Source organism: Chlamydotis macqueenii, chromosome 23, assembly GCF_036417535.1.
Source record: "Chlamydotis macqueenii isolate bChlMac1 chromosome 23, bChlMac1.mat, whole genome shotgun sequence".
Taxonomy (NCBI): domain Eukaryota; kingdom Metazoa; phylum Chordata; class Aves; order Otidiformes; family Otididae; genus Chlamydotis; species Chlamydotis macqueenii.
This window is the reverse complement of record NC_141578.1, coordinates 4437988-4444410: the sequence shown is the minus strand read 5'-3', so window position 1 is coordinate 4444410 and position 6423 is coordinate 4437988. Positions and strand designations below refer to the sequence as shown.

The 6423-nt window shown below is 49.6% G+C and overlaps 1 long non-coding RNA gene across 1 annotated transcript; it reads left to right on the top strand.

Annotated features, from left to right (window-relative positions):
- Nucleotides 1–1781: 1781 nt before the first annotated feature.
- LOC147597995 (uncharacterized) lies at nucleotides 1782–5709 on the top strand. Its single transcript, XR_015260983.1, has 2 exons — nucleotides 1782–2192; nucleotides 2863–5709. It is a non-coding gene; the product is annotated as an uncharacterized LOC147597995 (long non-coding RNA).
- Nucleotides 5710–6423: the final 714 nt, after the last annotated feature.

Below are 6423 nucleotides of genomic sequence, written 5' to 3'. Positions count from 1 at the left end.
CTAGCAGTTTAAGCTGTTTTATCCAAAATGATGTTAAATTGGTTTGGGACCGACAATCAAACTACCTTTACTAGTGACGAAAGGGTTGTTTTAAGGACGGCACGCGCTCTGGGTTCCGCGGTACACACTAGTGCCTGCTTGATGAAACTGCTTGGGGCTGCTGTCGTGACTAACTGCTAAAGAACCCCTTAGGATTTAGACTCAGACTTCCAGCATTGCTAAAACTGGTGCTATATTGAGCTAGTGCTGGAGGTAGTGGCATTCTTACCTCAAACGATGTCATGTCGAGCCTGACCCCTTAAAATGAGCGTTACGACGTGCCTCAGCTTCCTGCTCAAGAATAACGTTCTTAGTTGGGCTTTCAGCATAGCTTCCGCCTTAATGGGCACTGGCGTATTTGTAAGTAAAACAGTAATAACGATGCTTCGTTCAGACGTCCTGCAGGTTCGCAGCTAATTCATTGGGTCGCCCTCAAGTTGCAGGTTTCGGATGCTCGTCTCGGTTCTCTGAAGTCAGGGCTGGGATAAATGCCAGGCGTGTTGAGGATGGCTTCCACTCTGTGGGGCTGCTGTTCGTTACCTTTTGGCACACCTCTGAACCCGGGGGGTCACGTGAAAAAACGCCCGTGTCCTCTGCAGCTTCTTAGAGGTAATTTTACTGATAAAATTATTTTCCCTTGCTGCTTCTCATACCTGTATTCGTGGTACGTACAAGGACACCTCACTCTTGATACGTCAAGAAGCAAGTCTGCCTGCAGTGAGGAGGAGGAGGAGGTTCTTGAAACTTTGGAGTATTGGATTTCTCTATGCATCTAAGTGTCACCTCAGGGTGGCAAAATGAGCGATGAAGTAAGAGGAAGAGGGAGACCCGCTGCTCAGCGCAGGGAGGTTCTCTGAGCGGTTCCCGCTCTTCAGCGTTGATTCACTTCCTCTGGTGGTGTCAAAATGAGTAATTCTCACATGGTGGAGTCGCGTCCTGCCGTCTGGATTTTTGAACGTGTTTGAGAGCTTAATGGGACGAGAGAAGTGCATTCTGCACTTAGGCGCTGCCGCTTAGCGTGATCATCTTTTAAACCTCAAAATACTTGTAAAAACCTGGATCTCTGTCACTGGAAGCGTTTGGCGGATCAGCTTGGATTACTGCTGCGGCAGGAAGATGTTGCCTGGTGGTTTAAGCCGATGCTGGGTGGCAGGTAGAGTGGTGTTTGTTGACTCCAGGAGGGGAGCAGGAGGGGAAAAAAAAAAAAAAAGGGAAGACACCCCTGGGGTACCAGTGTCTGCAGCAGCTGCTGCTCGATTCTTCTGGTGGGATTTGTCAGGTCCTATTCCTTTGCGATGATCTCAAATGATGCGTAAAAACTCAAGAGGCAGGCGGATGTCCTTCTGCAGAAGAGCGCGCAGTGTAATTAAACGTAGCGGAGCTGAAGTCGGATGTGTCGAGCTCTAGGAGGTCTCTCTCCAATAATGTGGATTTCGATGCGTTGGTTTAACGTCGGCTTAGAAATCGCGTCTGGTAGAAAACATACAGCACCTTTCACTTCAAGTGGTTACTGTAAGATGCGTTTTGGGTTTCAGATTTGACTTTGCTCATGCTGAGGCTTTCCAAAGACATGTTTCAAAAGGAAGAACCTTTTTTCAGTTAAAAGTAGCGCGTATCGTCAAGAGGTGATGCCTTTTCCTGGGAGATGCCTAGAGAAGAGTGAAATAAGGCTGTCAGGTTTTTTTGCCATTCTCTCTGAAATCTGGCATTCGGAGCTGTTAAAGTACTGCTGGTCGCTTCACAAAGATGGATTGTGTAATTCTAGACAATAGTTTATTGGCAATAGAGAAACTCGCTATTGTTACAAAGCCAGGGGAGGCTCGTTCCTCCTTTATCTTTTACAGAGTGTTTCTACGTTTGACCAGCGCTGGCCGAGCCGTTTCGTGCTCTCACGGTCAGCCAGAGCTCAGCAAGCCCTCGCTCAGAACCGCGGTGTCTCAGGAGTTTGGCGTTTGCCTCTCCAGGCGCATCGTTTGGCGAAACGTTCCGTCGAGTCAGTGGCTACTTTGCAAGCTACAAATGAGACATTTTTTCAGATTGAAAATGCATTAAAGTTTGAAATGTAAAAACTCTTTAGAACTGAGGCGGTGACCGCTGGGAGGGTCCAGGACGTGATAGCTGTCTTCCTCACCGACTGCTGTGCCACGAGTAGGGTAAATATTACTTGCTCGTGATTTTGGGCTCTCGGAACAAGGCGTGTGGCCTCTGAGTGGTTTTACAGCTGAAATATCTTGAGGTGAATCTGTCGAAGAGAGGGTGTCGGAATGAGGCTGCTCAGTGAGTGTGGGGCGGTTGCATCAGCCGTAGCAAAAAGATAATTTCGAAGCTGCTGATGGCCAGCTCATTCGTTTGTGCTTAGTGCTGCTAAACGGAGCTGAAGTCGTAGAGTGGTATTGATAAACTCCGTTAGCCAGTAACTGTAATTAAAACTGAATAGACGGGGATAAAAAGACGGGCTGTAGCAGAGAGGTGCTTCATCATGAGGTTTTTACAGTTGCTGCATGGATCAGATGGGGAGAGTCTATCTGGCTTGTGAAGGTCTTGCTATTTTTTCCCCCATCCCTTGCTCCTGTTCATTACGGGAAGGTGCAGGAGAGACCTGGGGGTGGCCGCTGATAGTAAACCTGCTGTGGTTTAACCACGTTCTGTGTGTGTTACGCTCTAGGAAACTCTGAGATTTATCCTCAGGTGACATCTGTTGCCTTGCTTTGGCGTAGGAAGGTGGCACGGGCAGGTGAATGCATGTGCTCTCTGCATCTTTTAAAAATAAATCCTTTGGGATTCGTTTTGTTCTTCCCTTCTGGGGCCATGGTTCCTTCTTAGGTTGGTTTGGTTCCAGCTTAGTGGAAACGCTGAGCGGTGCTGGTGGGGAAGGCACAGAGCCTCACCCGAGTTGTCCTTCAGAGCTCGTCCACAGCGGGTGGCTGTGCAGGGCTGCACCCAACCAACCTGCTGCTTCTCTGGTGACGGCCTTCAGCCTCGCTGATGCGGAGGAAGGTAAGAGCTCCGGTCTGGGGGCTAGAACTGCAATTTCAATATTCGCATCACTTTTTTTACTTGGCAAATTGTATGTGTGCTTCCCAGGTTTCTGCTGAGCGAGAAGGCAGTTCAGGTCAGCGGGATCTTGAACGTGTCTTAAAGCAAACTATAAACTGAAAAATAAAAAGGGATTGGAATCTGCTAGTGTGGCTATTCAGCGGCTAAAAATGTGGGTAGGGAATGTCAGGAATCCTCAGTTCCCTTCCCAGACCTAGCCTGGACTTTGGGCCGCTGCCTCAGCTTTTCCGTGCAGAAAATGTGTTCACCATTTTGCAACGAGCTGGTTGCTCCAGAAGGGCAAAAGATTTGAAGCTGCACAAGCAAATGTTTGCCTCTCCCAGTTACAACAACTTCAGGTTTTCTTGTCCCTTCTCAGAAACAGTTTTGTCCCAAAAGGATACGATTTGTGCTTTCCAGACAGATAGATGCAATATTTGTGCCATGCAGAGCATCCAGTGAAAGGAAATGTGGGATTTGGGAGTTCTGTGAAAGATAAGTTTGAATATTTATTTAACTTTCCTGGAGCAGAAGTTATGATTTGTGCCGATTCTCAGGTGATTATCAAAATCTGTCGGTCTCTTCAGCCAGACTCACACCAAGAAATGAAGTTGTTGCAGGTGCTTGTTGGTGCGAAGAGCTCTTCTCTTACCAAGATACTCAACGACCTTGTCTAATTCATCGGCGGCTCTGCTCCCGCTTTTGGATTCCTCCCTTTTCCCTCCTGGCTCTCCTCTTGCTCCTTAATAAGCTAGCATCATCTAGTGGCTACACCACCGCCTGGGGCTGCGGGTGGCCTCGCGTCTGGAGCGCTCTCGCCGTGTCTCGGTGGCAGACACTGTACCGTACACGCAAGAGATGTGTTCCTCACTGTTCTCGGCGTTAGAGTGAGTTTAATACGGTTGGAGAGGACTGGGCTTCAGTGGTGGAAGGCGGTGTGTGGATACGTGTGGTGTCTGGGTGTAACGTCATGAGGTCCGTGCACGAGAGGGAGGTGAAAACACGTAACTGGGTTGCAGATGTATTTAGGAGATTGATAAAATCTCTGTGGTGCTAGTTGATAGCTTTTTATTTTTTCCTTTTTTTTTTTTTTAATGGGAAAGTGAGAATTTTGGAGTTTTACTTGAGAAATTGGCTCTAGAATTGCCTCAAACTAATCTTGGGAGGTCCAAGAGTGTGTGCTGAACTTCCTGTATATCCTGTTTTCTATTTATTAAATCAGAAGATCTGGAACGATCACCTTGCGTTTCCTGCTCAGTCTTTTCGTGAACTCTCTGTACCCGAGCCTCCCTGGCAGCGTCCCCCGAGCTGGGAGAGCAGGACCCCGACCCCATGGGAGCGCGTGCCTGGCGGGGGGATAAATAACCAGGGCACGACACCCTGCGAGGGGCACGAGCCGGGTGTCCGTGGCTGTGAGCGTACCTGCCTTAGGCTTTTCCGTTCCTTAGCGAACCGAGATACCTCCAAGATCAGAGCTGCGGGGCTTTCTCTCTTCTGTCCGTGTCTGAGCTGACCAAGGAGAAGACTTCTGATACCGACCCAGGTACCGACCTGCGCCCGCATGAGCGTTCCCTGTGGAAAATTTATTTTTAAACCTTGCAGATGCTTTTCAGAGTCACTCAAGTGTCCGGGCCTGGGATGGACGACGGCAGCGGCGGAGCGTGGTGAGCGATCTCCCGGGGTTTCCTGCTCCCGTGTGACGTCGTGGTGGCGGCTGGGATGTCTCAGTGGAGGTTCTTGGGCCGCTGCTGCTGCCCAGCTTTCTTAAATGAGTTTGGAGGAGGAAAACTGATGTAGAGAACAAACGTGCTAATTTATTAGAATTCAAAGAAGCCTGAGATGGTCAGTGATTTTCAATGAATTGTAAGAGAAATACTCCATTCTCTGTGGATTCTAGGTGGTTTGGGACTTGTAATTCCCATAATCTGTCTTTGTTTGGTTTTCTGGCTGCAGATTTCTGTTCCTCACTGCAGTGCTGTGTGTTTCTAATCTTCTGGTGAAGTTAACGTGGGTGTTTTTTTATGATATATTAAGTTGAAATGGTTTGCGAAACCACTTTACGACTGCCAGGGCACTTTGGAAATCTAGCATTGCAGCTGATGCTTTTTCTTACTGACTTGGGCTCGTTCTTACTTACGGCACATTTGTTCAAAGTCAAACGCATTCGGTGGGAAACACGTTTTGTTTTCAGCGAGACTCAGACCTTGGCTGCAGCCGGTGAACGATGCAGGCGCTCTCTTGCCCCTGCTTCGTCTTGGCCGGCGGGTATCGCGTATACCTACGTAATTTTGATCTTTTCATCGATAGTGTTCCCAGAAGGACCGGAGGGCTCGCTCTCCACTCCGCGCGCAGCTCTGGTATCGTTGCAAAACCCCCGTCCCTCTTCGGGGGTGTGTTGAGCCGGACGTTGGGACGGTGTGGAGCTGCGCTGATGGCAGCTGGCGGTCTGGTTCCTTTCTCGAGGCGTTTCTTCTGAGTTGTGCGCGAGGGGGAGGTCATCACTGTCTTTAAAAGATTTTTTTAAAAAGTAAAAAAAAAAAAGAAAAAAAAATTAAATTCGTGGATGCAAGTTTGACGAGAGTGTAGGCTGTAATCTAGTGCCAACCAATAAACACGCCAGTATTTCGCACACGGCTCTGCTTGCTGCGTGGTCTCTCTTCTTCCTGGCGCTGTTACCCACGGGCGTGAATTTGGGGACCGGCCGGTAAAGTGTCACCTGAGGAGAAAGCCCTCCCTGAAGTGGCTTGCTACATTCACAGTCTTGGAAAAGGAAATTTGGAAGGATGTCACCAACGGCCTGATGATGAGATGGGCTCCTCTGAGTGGGGAGGGCACCCCGCGATAAAAGCGGGGTGAATTTTACGGCACGGTGTAGTCTCCTTCGGGTGGTTTTGGTCCTGACCAAGAGCCTCGTGGAGCAGAAGTGGTCTTGATTTTGAAGCTGCTCACGCTTATCTCACAAAGTCCTCACCTTCACGTGGAAACAGCCCCTTGCTGCGGGAGAGGCTGGGTGCTGCCTGCACCGAGCACCGGCACACGCCGCGAGCCGGCGGTGACAGCCTTCGGCACAGCACGCCGCGAGGAACGGCACGGCTGGAGAGGGTGAGAAGCGTGTTTGGAGATGCCAGCGTTGGTCAAGAAAAAATAACATGAGCTACTTTGGGCCCTGTTCTTACAAGTGCCGGCTGTGTTTGTGCTCCACAGCTGTGTGCGCACACAGAAATCATCTACAGCAATCTGGCCGCTTTTCCAAAACCCACGGCCAGGCTCAGGGAATCCCAAATCCTTTGGAGCTTTGCTGCCTTCCCTGCCTGCCGGGAAAAGGTGAGCGGCGGGAGCTGCTCAGAG